This window comes from Castor canadensis, chromosome 4 (assembly GCF_047511655.1).
Source record: "Castor canadensis chromosome 4, mCasCan1.hap1v2, whole genome shotgun sequence".
Classification (NCBI taxonomy): Eukaryota; Metazoa; Chordata; class Mammalia; order Rodentia; family Castoridae; genus Castor; species Castor canadensis.
This window is the reverse complement of record NC_133389.1, coordinates 177,719,341-177,736,482: the sequence shown is the minus strand read 5'-3', so window position 1 is coordinate 177,736,482 and position 17,142 is coordinate 177,719,341. Positions and strand designations below refer to the sequence as shown.

Below are 17,142 nucleotides of genomic sequence, written 5' to 3'. Positions count from 1 at the left end.
GTTGGTTTTAACTTTTTTTTTTTTGAAGCAAAACAAATCATCAAAATTACATCACTTGGAGAACTGTCCCCACAATGAAGATCTTTGAAGACCACTGTCTGCAGAGATGGCCACTTCTTTGCCTGCTTACTAGCCTTTCCTGGGGAGGATGAGGTTTTTGTCCAAACCACCTGTAGGGTTGACCCCCCCCCAAATATGGACATGACGCCTGGACATTGGCCTCTGCCTGGTGGACCCCAGACCCCTCCCCTGTTACCACCCCAGACTGTTGTTCTTGGTGTCCCCCTGGAGCTCCTCCAAGAGATAGCAGGAGAAGACAGTTTGGCCTGGGCCTACCCTTGTCTGCTGATGGATTAGGTTCAGGACTGCAAATGAGAAAACATACAACTCCCACTGGCCTTGCACAAGGGGGAACCAGTCCCTCAGGGACTGGGAGAGGAGCAGGGACTGGTGTGGTGGAGCTAGAAGCAGCATAGCCAAGGCCACAGGGATTTTCTCTGTATTAGCCCTATAGCTGAAGAGCGAGAGTTAGCCTCGTTCTCTCAGATCAGTTGGAACTGGTCACTTCCCAGGATGGTAGATCAGAAAGGGAGTGAGGGGCGGAGTACCTGGATTAAAAAAAAAAAACAGGAATGGACCTAATTGGCCTAGCTGGCGTCCCACCCCTGGACCAAATGACTAAGGACATAGTCTAGGTGTCTGTGATGAGCACACCCTAAGGACCATGTGATTGTCTTGAAGCAGAATTCACCCTCCTAAAGGAATCTTAGCAGGCAATGCAAGTGTCCTGGCAGCAGAGTGGGGCTGGGACATGGCTCCCAGGGAGTGGAGCAGTGTCTATACCGGGCTCCCACTAGCTATGAAGGCTCTGCCCACAGCTGCACTGCCCCTTCCTGCAACCAGGCATGAAGGTAGGGGTGCTGGAGAAGGGGCAGTACCTTGGGCTATCAGGTGCTGGTGGGGTAGACTACCCACCCCTGCAAGACAGACCTCCTAAAAGATCTTAGGGTGGCCAAACTATGAGTCTCCAACCTGCACCCCTTCCTTCTGCTGAGACTAAAGAGGTAGCTGATGCCAGGGCAAGGACCTCTGGGTCCACAGTGTGTGGTTCATGAAAGTGATGTACATGCTGGGGACACTGCAGACCACCTAGGCTGAACCCAGCCTCAAGTTGACACCCTGTTCTCCAGTAGGGAGCATTCCCTACTAGATGCTTGGAGGTCCTGACCTTGGTTGGAATGTATCCTCCAAAATTCCTGTGTTGAAAATGTAATCCTCAATACAACAGGGTAGGGAGGCAGGACCTTTTGGGATGGTTTAGGTCATGAGGGCCACAAGAATGGATTGTTGTCATTACAAAAGGGTATGACCAATGAAGTTTGGCCCTTTTTGTCCTATCTTCTGCCATGTGAGGACACAGTTTCCTCTTTTCCAAAGGATGCAAGGGCAAGGTGCCATCTTGGAAACAGAGATTGGACCTTCACCAGACAGCAAATTTATTGCTGCCTTAATCTGGAACTTCTCAGCCTCCAGAACTGTGAGAAAATAAATTTCTGTTCTTATAAATTTCCTAGTCTCAGGCATTTTGTTACAGTAGCCCAAAATGAACTAAGACACCCATCCCAGACATGAAGGTAGAACACTGGATATCTTTGACAAGCAACCCTGCCCATGGGGTCCAGCTCCCACCCAGCCCAAGGCCTCCCAGTACACATGGCTCTTGTCCACAGATACCTTGCTGTGGCCCAGGGACTCGTAAAGCAACCCCTACAGTACCCTGGAGAGCACAGAAGAGACAAGTGCTGACCTTAACCAAGTGCCCATGCTGACTAGCCACCTTTCCCTGGGCTGTCCTGGAAAACCCACATTCTCCCACAGGCCAGGCTTAGTGACTAAGCCATCACTTAGCAGTCACTAAGCCTGGTCTTATCCTACCCCCAGACTCCCACTCCTAGATAGCTATAGTGCCTTCTGAGAGATGTCTGTGCTCTAAAAGCCAAGGAGTAACATCTACACTTGCTGTAATAAATCACAGGCCCCCCTCACGATCTGGGGCTCTGGTGCACTTGGCTGTTGGAAAGGGGATGACGCACAATTATGAACAGCCACAGACGTCCCCATCAGTTGCCAGATTGGTCCAATGGTCTAACCACACATGAGAGGCAGAATACCGATTCCCCAAGGAAAGTCACGTCCTGATCCTAGAACTTGTGAAAATGTCACCTCTGTGGCAAAAGGGACTGCCACGTGATGGGGAGATATCCTGGATTATCGGGTGGGCTTCATGTCATTACAGGTCCTTAAAAGTAGAGGAGGGAAGCAGAGGAAAAGGTGACCAGGCAAGACAGGCACAGAGAAGAGCAGTGCTGCTGGCTTTGACTGTGGATGAAGTAGCCACGACTCAAGGAAAATGGGGTGGTGCCTGGGATCTGGAGAAGGTGATGAGAAGATTTTCCTCTAGAGCCTCCAGCATGAGATGCCTTTGGCCCACTGAAACTCGTGTTGGAATTCCAACATACAGAACATTAAGAAAAATGCATGTGGTTTTAAGGGTCTAAGGTTTGGTAACTTCTTAACAGCAACCGAAGGAAACTAATATGCCATGTCGGCCTGGCTGAATTTGGGAGCTGCCATGGAATTTTTAATTTTTCTAATAGCTCTATTGAGATACGCTGTATAATTCACCACTTACAGTGTGAATTCTCCATGGAGTTTTAAGGTTGGAAGTTCTAAGGGTTTATGTCTGGAAACAATCTCCACCTTCTGACCTCTGACACACCCATCACTAACAAACCTCCAACTACCTCTCCAGAGGCTCGTGGAGAATGTTTGTGCGTATCGTCAGTGCGCATTAGATAAACAACTGACAGCAAAGAACTTGGCCTTGTCTAGTCAGACTTCCTCCTTTGAAGGCTGGGTCTTAGGAGAAAGGAAGTGAACTTGACATTAGCTTAACAGCTGGCAGCAGGGACCCTCTGAGGAGCACAGCTGTGTTTGTGAAGAAAATCTCCCAGAAACCATGAGGTTTGAAAATATGGATGGAGGCAGGAATCCATAGAATGTCATGGAAGGAGACAGTCATCAGAGGAGGCCGGTGAGTTGCTCTGAGCTAGGGAAAAGGACTTACCTGGCTCTAATGAGAGCGAGAATGAAGAGAGAGAGAACTGAGAAGCCAGGAAGGGGCGGGAGAACTGGCATATGGTAATGGACACATCATCCAAAGCCATCAAAGGAGGTGGGTCATCTAAGAGTCAGCTTGGACTTGAGTTTGCTGAGATGCAAATCCCTCCAGCCGCCTGTGTGGGCTTTTTGGGGGTGGGGTCAAAGGTCGCATGTTTTCCCTCATGTGGAAGCTAAACCTATAAGTTAAAGGTACACATAAATACATATATGATCTTTTAGACATATTATATATTGAGAGAGAGCAAGACTGATTTAGTGGGTCTGTCTGAAGGGACTATGGAAGGTGGAAGAGGGAAAGAATGTTAGAGAATGAAAATACAGAAACATCATCTACATATGAGTATGGTGTAACAATGCACGGTAAGTGTTGAGTAACGGGGCAGGGTGATAGAGAAAGAGTAAGGAATGCGTTAATCTGATTAAAGCAGGACATATACAGGCCTGAAGCCCCCTGGCCTAGCAATACACACCGTAAAGAAAATGAAGAACGGGAGGGTGAGACGGGTCTTTTCTAGAGGTGGGCACCAGTGGGAGGGGGCAGAGCATAGGGAAAGGGGGAGTGGGGTGAATATGGTGGATATACTTTGTATTCATATATGAAAACAGAATAATACAAACTGTTGAAATGGTCCTAAGAAGGGAGAGGAGAGATGAGGGAGAGTGATGGAGGGGTGAGTTTAACTAAGATATATTACAAGCACATATGTAAATATCACAATATATCCCCTTGCACAACTACTATATGCTAATAATAAAAAATTTTAGAAAGAGTCCCGAGCCTCACACTGATCCCTGCTTGCACGGCAGGGTCCACACCTGGCAGGGATCAGGACAGAGGCTGCTCTGGACGCTGTGAAAATCTTGGGCAGGACTTGAAACGGCTCCAGGCATGGAATGGGGTCTCAAGCTGAGCTTTTATCAAGTCTGAGAGGCCAAGAGGCCCACCACTCCCACCCCAATCAACACACACAAACACACACACACCAAACTCACATATACTTGTATTCAGGTGACAAAAGATCTGTAATGTCCTATGTGTGTCCTACTTGAGCCAATAAATAATTAGTGTCCATCTCAAAGCATACAACATTTTAAATAGACAGGAAATAGGGTCCTCCCAGTTCTCTTGATGTCCCCTGTGCAGTGGACAGATGTTGGGGTCCCTATCCCTCACTGCCCTGCCATGAAACCCGGAGGAGTCTCAAGTGCCAGGTTTGACTGCTGGTCTGGGGACCTAGAAGTCACCATGTCCTATAGCACTGGCCACAGCCACTGGCACAGCCTACTGGCTGGAATAGGTGTGGAAGGCATTGGTGGAAGCTGGTGCTCGGGCCGGATCCTCCACCAGTCTCTGGGAGCCAGCTTATGCCCATCTGGGCAGACTTGTGCAAGGCATATACACTGTACCATTCCCAGGTGGGCTGGTCCAGGTGCTTTCAAGTCACGTTCCTAAATGTCCTACAGCTAATGTCCTCAGCTCTCAGATCACTTCCTAAATGTCCTTCAGCTAACATCCTCAGCTTCTCTAAAGGATTCTTCATGGGGTTGGTCATGTTTTTTCTCTTAAACCTTCCCAACCAGTGTCTAAATACCTCCCCTTAAGCCAGGCCACTGGTACATTCCCTCCTCCAAGCTCAGGCTCTTTGGCCCGCCCCTCCTCAATGCTAAATCAGTCCCTGAACATAGGGGGTCACCTTCAGCTGTGCTAAGATAGGCAGGGGCTGCCCTCAATGAACCCATGGAAGTTTTCTGCATCTTTTTTTTTTCCTTCCTTCTTAAGAGGAGGAACAAAATATAAGCCTCTAACAGGGTACCCTAACTTACTGATAATCCTCAATTCAATTTTCAGGCAAATCACACTTTGCACTTTAAACCACAATGTGTGTTTATTAAATTACCTGATGAGTTTTTTCAAACATTGACTGTACAGTCATATACTGTACACTTCAACTAGTGCAAATATTATTTTATCACATGTCAAAAATAAAGTTAGAATCTCGGCTGCAGACAATCAGTGATTTTTGCCTGTTTTGCTCCTCTCTGCAGCTCCAGTGTCCAGAAAAGAACCTGTCACACTATAGAGTTGTGCTTGATGTGCATTTGTTAAAGAACTGCAATTAAGTAATCAATCACACACAATTTTTTAAAATATTAAAATATCTTCAATACTATAATGCACAGCTTCCTTGCAACACCAAAAAAGAAATGTAATGCAATCATTTTCATACTCTTTAGATAATCTGTCAATTTTATCTTACTTTGAATAGATTTAATGTTTCATGAAAAAAACTAAGCCTGGAGATTCCCATGGCATTAAATTTATCTTCCCCTGATATGAAAGCATAATATATTAGCATTAATAATTCTGAAACTTTCAAACTAAAGTAAATTTATTGGACAAAGAAGCTAACCGTGTCAGCTCAAAGAAAGTGATGTTCTAATCAACACCCAGCAAACTACAAGTGGGGCCCTGCCTTCGCCACTTCCTATCTCCACATCATGGAATCTACAAACTCCCTGTTTGTAAAATCAATAACTTACCTTACCTTCCTATTCATGGAGGTGTTGGGGACCAGGCATGAACCCTGGACTGGGATATAATGGAGTTTGCACAACCTCTTTTACGATTTTTTCCCAGTACCTGGTGTCTTGACCTTTGTTCTCACATCTCCTTGAAGAATACAACCTGCTGTGTCTGCATGCCAGCCCCGTGATGCAAAACTAGATAAAGTACCAGAACTGTTAGGAGACTCCCTGATGCCACATTAATCAATACCTTAGATAAGGTGTCCTGTGTGCCTTGATGATTCCAGAGCTGATGTGTTGTAATTAAGCTTCATTAGACTTAGGAAAATTAGCCCACCAAACCAATCAAAGCTTGATTTTTACCTGAGTCTTTTCCTTGTACTGACCTATAAAATAAACATTCTGGCTCAGGTAGGCGCTCACGTTTCCCATCAGGAACGTGCAGTCCTCACGATCCCAGCGTTCTGTTTTATGTTTTGTCTGTATGTCTGTGTGTGTCTTATTTCTCATTCCCCATCACTCTTACTCAGGTTCGCACAGGACGGTGTGATCACCCTTGATAGCCTTCTGTATAGCTTCGTATAACACCAGTCAGAACTGTGCCTCCTTAAGGAATATGTGTGAATGCATCTTAATCTGTCTTCTGTCACTGTAACTGAATTCCACAGACTGGTAATTTACATAGAACAGATGTTTGTTATCTCATGGTACTAGAGGCTGGGAAGTCCAAGGGCGTGGCACTGTCTTCTGGAGAGGACCTTCTTGCTACATCGTGACATGAAGTCACCATCTGTCACAGAGGACTCACTCTCATGACCTCATCTAATCCCTAATTATCTCCCAAAGGCCCAACTTCAAATACTATTAACATGTGAATTTAGGGACTAAGTTGTCACTTATTTCAGCATAAAATGAACCTCATTTCCTCTGCTGATGAGCCAGTTGTCCCCATGCCGTTTTTTGAGTAATCTCTACTTTCCAGACTGATCTGAATTGCAACCTTTTTCATCTATTAAATTTTCACTGCAACTCGGAGTTGTATCTGGACTCCGATCTGTTTCACTGATCACTCTGTTTGCTCCTATGCTAGTATGACGCCATTCTGATTGCTGTAGCTCAGTGTCTGTTTCAATTTCTGCCAGAGGTGAACCTCACAGACTCCATGCTGAGTGAAAGAAGCTGGATGCCAAGGAAAACACTGTGTACAACTTCACTTAGAGAAAACCTGAGAACAGGCAAATCTAATCTGCAGTGGCAGAAGACAAAATGGGGGCTGCCTGGGTCAGGACTAGGACAGGGAGGATGAGAGGTTTGGGGAAGACTAACTACCAACAGTATAATTTGGAGATGGAAATATTCTCATTTTTCACTGTATTGATGGTTATGAGTGTATATATTTGTCAGAACTCATCAAATTATACATCTAAAATGAGCCATTTTGTTTTATGTAAAGTGTATCTCAATTAAAAATACCTGATAAGGCAAGCCGCGCCCTTATTGCACTGCTAGTTCCAAAAACTGATTTTCTATGCTAAAGTAATTACTCTCATGACATTTAAATATCTTTATACCTTTTAAATTATATTACATTTACTTTAATTTTGTTTGTTTTTTGAGATGTGGTGATCTCACTATGTTGCCCAGGCTGGCCTTGAATTTCTGAGCCCAAGGGATCCTCCCCCAGCCTCCCAAGTAGCTAGGACTACAGGTATGCACTACTGTACCTAGTTCTAAGTTTACTTATTTATTTATTTATTGCAGTATTAGGCCTTGAACTCAAGGCCTACACCTTGAGCTACTCCACCAACCCTGTTTTTGTGATGGGCTTTTTGGAGATAGGGTCTCTTGAACTACTTGCCCATTGAACCTCCATACTCCTGATCTCTGCCTCTGTGGTAGCTAGGATTACAGGTGTGAGCCACTGGCACCTAGATCTAATTTTATTTTTAAATTGAGGTAGAGCTGACACTTTTATATCATTTAGATTTGTCATCCACAAAAAGAACATACCTTTTCATTTATTCCAGTCTTCTGTGGTCAAATTTTGCCATTTTCTTTATATGTGCCATAAACATTTCTTAGGAAGTTATTTGAGGATACAGTTTATATTGGTGTCAAAGGATTCTTTAATAAATCATATTTTCTTTCTTATTTCTGATATATAAAAAGACTCTTGATTTTTTTCTCTGTCTTGTACCTGACAATACTACATAAGTATCTCACTGTTTCAACACTCTACTAAGTTGAATTTGTTTGTTTATTTATTTTGGAAGCTTAACAAAGTTTACTTCATAAATCAGGGTAAAGCAAGAAGAAATACAAAGGGAGAAAGGGTACCTCTTAACATCAGGTGCTGGGAACAAGAGGCTTGCTGATTTTACTTATTTTTAGGGATTTAATCATATTTAGAAGTCATCATAAATTTGTTTTGTTTCAGTATTTATATCTCAACTCTTTTTCTTGTCTAGTTTCATTATCTGAAACACTGAGTGTTTTTCAAGAGTTACAAATGTGAGTGGGCATTCATTCTGGTTTTGTCCATGATTTAGTGACGTTGTCTCTGTCCTTGCTGAAGTACAATGCTGGATGTTGGTTTCTGTTAAATACTTTTAATCATACTAAGAAATCATCCCCCTGTTTTGGGAGTTTTGAATATTTTTGTCAGAAACAGATGTCAATACTGGTTTCCATTTGAATCACCTTGAACATTGAAAAAATACGGTTGTCTGTGTGACCCTTCACCAGATTTTCTTTTTGGTGGGACTGGGGGTTGAACCCAGGGCTTCACACTCACAAACCAGTTGCTCTACCACTTGAGCCACACCTCCAAGTCCATTTTGCTCTGGTTATTTTAGAGATGGGAGCGGGCCAGGGGGTTCTTAGGAATTATTTGCCCAGGCTGGCCTTGAACCGAGATTCTCCAGATCTCAGCCTTCCAAGGAGCTAGGATTACAGTCATGAGCCACCAGCGCCCAGCTACCAGATTCTTATTTAATTGGACTAAACTACTTTAAAAAAAAAAACTCTTCTGGTAAGAAGAACGTCTACTAAATATTAGGAATGTTGAGCTAGATCACTGCTTCTCATCCTTTTTTTTTGGCAGCACTGGAGTTTGAACACAGGGCCTCAGCCTTGCTATGCAGGAACTCTTAGCTCTTGAGCTTCTCCTCTAGGCTTTTTTTGTGATGGGTTTTTTCTGAGATAGGGTCTTTCAAACTACTTGTCCAGGCTGGCTTTGAACCACAATCCTCCTGATCTCTGAGTCCTGAGAAGCTAGGATTACAGGTGTGAGCCACTGGCGCCTGCTGCTTCTCAAATTTCAAATGTGTGTTTGAGTCAGGATGGGATCTTGCTAAACTATAAGCTGTGCTTCAGTAGGTCTGGAATGAGTGTGACTTGAAAGTCTACATTTCTTGCTACTAAAAGTGGGGTCCTTACGCCAGCACAAGCAGCATCCTCCAGGAGCTTGTGAGAAAGGCATGAACTTGGCCCCATTTCAGATAGATTGAATGAGAATCTGCACTTTTACAGAATCCTCAAGTGACAGATGTATTCAAGTTCAAGACCCACTGAAGATAATTAGATAAGGGTTTTTAACCTTTACCCTATTAATGCAATAAATTGCAAGACCAAATTTTCCTAATTTTAACTACCCTTACAATTTAATAAAACTGGCTTAGTAGACTGATGAGTCAGACTTGCCAATATTTTACTTAGGATATTTATACCAATATTCTGAGGAAAGATTGATCTGTGTAACCTTTTTGTGCTGACTTGTCAGGTTTTGATATCAGGGGCTGTCTGGGGAATAGTTTCTCTATATCCTTAATCCTGTGTATTTTTTCATTTTAAAACAAGCTACAAGGTTTCATAGTTTGTTGATCTTTGCAAGGAATGAGCTCCTTTTCATCCTCTATTATATGTTGACTCCTTATGTATCCTAAAATTCGTTTATTTAAAAAAATCTATTGGAACTGGTTTTTACCGTTTCCCACTGTTTTAACTATTATAGCTTTATGAAATATTTTAACATTTCTTACCAGGGGATTTTGGTAAATCCACTGGGTATTATAAACCTTGTCTTTCTAACTTTCATGCTCCCTACAGGCACCTGGTAGAATGTCAGGAGACAATGACATCACCTTGGAAAGGTTTCACTGTGTGCCGCTGAGCTGACTGGCAGCTACTTGCTGTGTAGGTATGCTGGCCTCGATCTGCCCGGCCTGGAACAATTTACCTTCATAAATGTTTCTACCGCATGCTGAGCTATCCTGAAAGGAGCCTGGGATTCTGGGATCAACCCAGCCAAGAACACTCTGTTCCATCTTCCATCTTAATAATGAAATGCTGACTGCCTGCTAAAAGATGCACAATTTATTTTAAATATATGAATAGGATGATTGTTTAAAAAGAGTTCCAGCTGGTTAAATTTAGGTTTTTGCAATAAAAGTCTCCTCCGGCACATTCTCTGGCCTTGGGCCCTGGAGGGCTGCAGGTTCTGTCCATTGAATCAGAGGCTGTGGTCTCAAGTGTTCAGGTTTTCCGGTGGCGGTTTTGATGTTCTGAGTCAGGGCGTCAGTAACTGCATTGGCCTCCAGAGGACTTCCTCCATTCTTTGGGCAGTGCACCTCTAGATTATTCTTGCCAGTTAGGAAGTTTTATTTGGTAAAATATTTTCAGTGAACCATCAGACAAAGAAAGCAGGTGGCTTCTTCACCATTTTCAGACAGGAACACTCCCTCACTCCTTTGAATGTGTTCACTTCTTGATGTTCACCTGCCAGGCCTTCAAGAACTTTTAACTGCCACCAGGTGTCAAGACAGGGCTTGACCAGACCTCCTTCAGCCCTTCTCACATTCAGTTAACAAACAGCCTGACCTGCAGGCCAGTCTTGGTCAGAGCTCCAAGGTTTCCTGGCTTCTTTCCTTTGTGTCTATTGCCCCTTCAAGAGCTTGTTCCCTTGACTTCAGACATCTTCTCTTCTATGCCAGAAGGCACCTGTATCCTGTTAACAAGAAAATGGACCAGGCAGGGTGCTAAGAGGTGGTTAGTTTGGGAGTGATGGAGGGCCAGGACTGCATGTCAGAGAGAGCTGGGTAAGAACCACGCTGGACTGTGCCAGACACTACATTTAACATAAAGGGATGGAGGCACCCCAGTGATGGAGAGTCTGTGAGAGAGAAGTAACAGTGAGCTGTTTCTTTCTGACTACCTACATTTAGAGAAGAGAGAGTTGGGTGGGGCTTGGCTGGTTAAATTCATGGAGTTTAGGATTGAGGTAGAGATATGGGGTCAGGGACAGAAATTTACACACCTGGTTTCAGTATCCTGTAATGGTAGGTTTGTCAAGGGAACAAGAGGGAGGTGAGGGTGAAGAATGGGTTGCAGGTGGAAGTGAACAGCCTTCACCACAGAGCTAAGAAGAGTGGACTTAGTTTCACAGGCACTGGAAAAAGGAGTGATTTAAGAAGTTTATTTGGACAGAAGATTATAGGGTATCTGGAGCCACATACAAATGCTCCTTGACTAAAGGTGGGGTTTTGTCACAATAACCCCAAAATAAGTTGAAAATATTGGAAATAGAAAATGCATGTTATGCACCTAACCTATAGAACATCCTAGCTTAGCCTACCTTAAACGGGCTCAGAATACTTACATTAGTCTACTGTTGAGCAAAATCATCTACAGTCTATTTCATAATAAAGTGTTAAACATCTCATGCAACTCACTGTACAGAGAATGAAGAACAGAGTGGTAGTATGGGAACATTTTCATTCCATAAAGTCAGAAAACTACAAGGTGAACCACTGTAAGTCAGAGACTATCAGGGACCATCTGTGCTTTGCTATTCGCATAGTGGTCATTCTGTTGATTTGAGAACATTGTATTAGTCAGGTTTCCGTTAAGTCATGCTGAATTGCAAAAAAAAAAAAAAATATATATATATATATATATACCCCAAAACCCCAATAATCTCAGGGATTTAGAGCAGCAATATCTATAGCATACTCACAGGTGTGTTTTACCGGTTGGAGCAGCAATACTTCAGGCACTGGGTTGCATTTCGTTTTCGTCCATGTATCCTTCATTCCAGGACTAGTGGACACCAGGGGCATGGTTTTCCCATTTAGAATATCAGAAAACTTTAGAGGGGTAAGTGGTAGCACAGATGCTCTTTGGAACTAGCACACTGTCACTTTTACCCATATTCTAGTGGTCAAAGTAAGTTACCTGGCCAACCTGCTATCTACAGAGCTATCTACAGAGCAGGAAAATACCCTCTTCAGAGTCCTGCGGAAGGTACTTCAGAGTCCTGCAGCAAAAGGCATGAACATGAGACCGAAAACAGTAATTTCACTAACGCCAGCACCAGCCCATCTTCAACAACTTCAGTCTCTAGTTCATGAGTGGCCACATGGTAGAATAAGGAGGAGGCTGAAAAGGTTGATTCTCAACCCTGAGTTCTAATTGCAACTCTGCAAGTCAGTCAGTATTCAAGGCCCTCCATTTCTCTCCTCTACCTAAGGACAAGGAGGTTGGTCCAACTGATTCCCAAGGTCTCTACCTGCTCTAGCTATCATGAGTCTTCCATGCACAAGTAACTTCACTGGCACATGCATGTCTTTGGAAGAGAGACCTATGAAATGAGTCTTGCAGGAGTACAGGCACAGAATGGAAAGACAAGGATGAGGGCAAAGTGTCATGGAGATTTATGGACATTATGATGTTGGTAAGAAAAACTTACAGATTTGATTTCTGTTCTATGGGCCAGTTTTCCACACTTGACCCAACTGGTACAGTGATTCCTAATAGGAATTTGTGACATGGAGAAGGTTTTCAGAGAGCTAGTTAGGTGATTGAGAATTAGAATACAAACAGAAATTCTGTGACCTTTTTGTTATTCCACAATCTTTCATCTGAGTTCAATTTATGGGTCAAAAGCCATTTTGAAACCCTTTCAGATCCTCCATTCAATGTCAGAGCTGGGCAATTGAACAACTCTCACTGGAATTCTACAAAAGAGTTTTGATTAGAGGTTTTTAGTTGCAGGCAGCAGAAAGTCTGACTCTGACCAGCTGGACAGATAGGAAGCATAAAGGAAGGCTCTTGGGACATTCAGGAACTTGATGGGAAGACAGAAGAAAGACTGGATCAAGTTCAGGAGCAGGGGTTCTGCACCTGCTCTGTCTTGTGTCTCTCCAATTATTGTATCTCCCAGTCCCAGGGCAGCTGGACAGAACTTATGTCCTGTGCACCAAGGAGTCCATGACAGTGCTGAAGTCTATAATAGGCTCTGAAGATCTCTTTAGCTTCTATAGAAACAAGGTTGGGGATTTCCTCACCTATTGCTTCCTAAAGTTTGCACCCAAAGGGGAGAGAGGCAAATCCTTCAAGAGTTTTTAAAACTTTACCAGGCACTGGTGGCTCACACTTGTAATCCTAGCTACTCAGGAGGTAGAGATCAGGAGATTCACAGTTCGAAACCAGCCCTGGACAAATAGTTTAAAAGACCCTATCTTGAAAAAACCCATCACAAAAAAGAATTGGCAAGTGGCTAAAGCAATAAGAGCACCTTCCTAGCAAGTGTGAGGCCCTGGGTTCAAACTCCTGTGCTACCAAAAAAAATTTTTTTTAATGAAAAGGACAATTAATGTCTACTGGCCATAAACCTGTTGTGAACATGGGAGGAAGATCTGTGAAGTATTTCATTTCCATAGTGGAGACAGCAGTTCATAGACTCTCAGCCATGATGAGTGGGGGGGACTAAGACCCATGAGTGATGCCAACACAATGTCCACAAGCGCAGGAGCAGGCAGCCCCATGGCATTTCTTTCCATGCCTTTCTCTCGAGAGGTCAAAATTGCTAAACTTTGTTATTTAACAAAACATCACACAATTTCTCTCCCATGGTCTACCTCACAATAAAAATAAGCTAATATTTATTAAGCAATTACCATGTGCCAGGCACTCATCCAAAATTAAATAATCTCATTTAATCCTCACAAAAATCCTATTGAATGTCTATTATTCTCATCCCGATCTTATAGATTGGGAAAACGAGGCATAGGCTCTGGGTCACACAGTGGGTACGAATTAGAACAGGGATTGAAACCCAAGTCATCTTGGTTGGGATCACTAACAGCTCTTCATGGAAGATGCAGGAAACTAAGCTCTTGGTAGGAACTTAGGACAAATACTTAAGAGTTTTTTTTTTTTTTTTTTCTGTGGTAGGGCTTGAACTCTGGGCCTTGCACTTGCTGGGCAAGTGCTCTACCACTTGAGCCACATTCCCCATCCTTTAGGGGTCTTAATCTGGGGAAACTAGGACTATTTTGTAGGTGCTTGGTACAGGAAGTAACCATGAGACTAAGGAGGAGAAGCCTGGGAAAAGACAATTTTTCAAATTCATACAATAAAACAAAGAGGCAGAAAGTTTTAAGGACCCTGAGGATTCCTCTCAAATACTGAACTAGAGAGAGAGATTCAAGAACTGCTATATCATTGCATTCCTCCTTCAGCTCCTACCTGGCTAGGGCCTCACATTTCCTGTGGGTTCTGGGATAGTTTACATTCTCTTCCCAACTTGTCTCTCACGCAGACTGGCCTGCATGTGGGGCCAGGTGTACGGCCTGAGCACAGCTGGCTCTCATCTGAGGGGCCTTCTGCCATTTTACGATGACCTCACCCCACTCCCTTGACTTCCTTGTATGCAGTTCACACCACTTTTCAATTTGGGGGCTAATGATTTATTTCTTGCATTATTCTATAGTATGGAGGATTTTTCTTGCTTTATAGGCTTGATAACTCTTCCTGATTTTTTTTTGGTGGGAGAGGGAGAGGAATCTGTAAGTGTATAATCCAAAAAATAATACTTTCTTCTTTCCATGATTCTGGCCATTTTTCAGTCTTGACCAAACAATTCCTTTCCACCCTCTTGTGTCTCCCACAGCTACCTTTGAAAGGTCAGTGTAGAATAACCATCTGAGGGTTAAGTAGTGGCTCTGAGGGGCAGATGTAAATTTGAAACTTGCCTCTTACACTTAATAGCCCTATGACTTTAAGTGAAAGAGAGGCCTGCACTACATAGTCCATTCCAGGAGCACAGAGGATCCTATTCTACCAGGAGGGCCTACACCCTCTGTGCTTTCTGAGAGAGGCAGCCTCAGGCTGTTCCTGGCAAGGGTGGCCATAATGTCCACTACCCTTCCTCAGCTGATTGGTTGGGGAGGGTGTGACATATGAGAGTAGCAACTAACTAGGCCAATCAGATTCTTTCAAAATTTAGAACTCAGGAAATTTAGGAGTGAAGCATGTATTTGGTGGAGAGGTGAACCAGGGTCCAGGCACTGGTGAGCATCCAGATCTCAGTAGGTGAATTTTTTTTTTTTGGCTGCACCAGGGTTTGAACTCAGGGCCTCACACTTGTTAGCCAGGTGCTCTACCACTTGTGCCACACAACCAATCCCTCAGTAGGTGGTAGCCTGGGCTAAGGCCCCAGCTCATCTTTGAACAGGTGATAGGACACCTGGTCCTATGTCTACCCTGAATCCACAGCTCATCCCCAGAGGGTAGGTACCCTATCCTGCCAGTGTTTGAAATGCGACAGAACACCTCTTTCTGCTGTAAAAGACAGATAACCCTTACCAAACATCACATATGAAAATTAGCTCAAAACAGATCAAACACCTAAATGTAAGACCTAAAACTATAAAAGTCTTAGAAGAAAATAAAAGGGTAAAAATGTCACAACATTGGATTTGGAGTAGTTTCTGGGATAGAACAACAATGACAAAAACGCAGGCAACAAGAGAAAAAATAGATAAATTGGACTTCTTAAAAATTTTTAATCGCAGGCTGGTGGAATGGCTCAAGTGGTAGAGCACCCGCCTAGCAAGCACGAGGCTCAAGTTGAAACCCCAGTACTGCCAAAAAAAAAAAAAAAAAGTTTAATTGCACTCTGAAGGACACTAGAGTAAAAAGGCAACCCACAGAAAGGGAGGAAATACATCCAGATTCTATAGAGAATTCCTAAAAGTCAACAACAAAGAAAACAGACAACCCAATACAAAACAGCACAAAGGACTTAATTCCATTTCTCCAAATAAGATACACAAATGGCCAATAAGCATAAAAAGTGCTCAAGGCTGGGTGCTGGTGGCTCATGCCTGTATCCTAGCTGCTCAGGAGGCAGAGATCAGGAGGATCACAGTTCGAAGCCAGCCTGGGCAAATAGTTCTCAAGACCCTATCTCAAAAAAATCCGTCATAAAAAAAGGGCTGATGGGGTGGCTCAAGCTGGAAAAGCAGCTGCCTAGCAAGCATGAAGCCCTGAATGCAAACCCTAGTGCTGAAAAAAAAAGCTCAACATCAACATCACTAGCCATCAGAAAATGCAATACTGCTTCACATTCAAAACCTTCAGAAAATGGCAAGTGCTGGCAAGGATGCAGAGAAACTGAGGCGCTTGCACACTGGTGGTGGGAATGTAATAGTACAGCCTCTCTAGAAAATATTATGGCGAGGCTTCAAAAACAAAACTGGAATTGCCAAGTGACCCAGCCTTTCCACTTCTGGGTACATACACAAAAGAACGGAAAACAGCGTCACGAAGAGCTATGTGGACACCCACGTTCACAACACCTATAACACGGGGGCAACTCAAGCAAATTGCAGTACATGCACATAGCGGAATACTGTTCATCCTGAAGAGGAAGGAAATTCTGATATATGCTACCATACAGATGAACTTTGGGGACATGCACTAAGTGAAGTAAGCTAGTCCCAGAAAGATGCTGCATGAGTCCCCTTGGATGAGGCACCTATCACAGTCAAAGTCACAAAGACAGAAAGTAGAATGGTGGCCGCCAGGAACTGGGGAGAAGGGAAGGGGCAGTTACTGCTTGACAGGAACAATTTCAGTTTCGCAGGATAGAGAGCTCTGGAGTTGGAGGGTGGTGATTTTTGCACATTATGAATATACTTAATACCAGTAAGTGGTGCAACTAAAAACGTTTAAGGTCTGGGTGTGGCTCAGGAATAGAGCACTTGCCTAGCATGTGTGAAACCCTGGGTTCCATCCTGAGAACTGACAGAAAGTTTAAGGTGGCAAATTTTATGTTACATCTATTATGTATTTTGAGGTGGGGGAAGAAAATAGGTAACTGTAGCACTTCTGCTTTGGGTTGGGGAGGCCAATGGAAGAAGAGGCTCACTTCCTGTCAGTGGGGAAATGCATCTTCATGTGTTCTCTTCCTTCATGGTGATTCATAGAAAGGGAGAAAGATGAGCAGGAAGGGTCATCGCCTCTGGCAATCCTTTGGAGCTACCAAAAGGTGGAAGTGGGGGCCCCTCTGTTTAGCAGAGCACGTTAATGAGTTTGGGGTGACCCACACAGGCCCAGAGGTCAGTGAGAGGAGTTAACTGGTATAACGAG

General features: G+C 43.6%; 1 long non-coding RNA gene across 1 annotated transcript; it reads left to right on the top strand.

The window, feature by feature from the left end:
* The first annotated feature begins 2,822 nt into the window (after positions 1-2,822).
* On the top strand, positions 2,823-10,173 carry LOC141422655 (uncharacterized). The gene is made up of 2 exons (XR_012447407.1): positions 2,823-3,094; positions 9,817-10,173. It is a non-coding gene; the product is annotated as an uncharacterized lncRNA (long non-coding RNA).
* Positions 10,174-17,142: the final 6,969 nt, after the last annotated feature.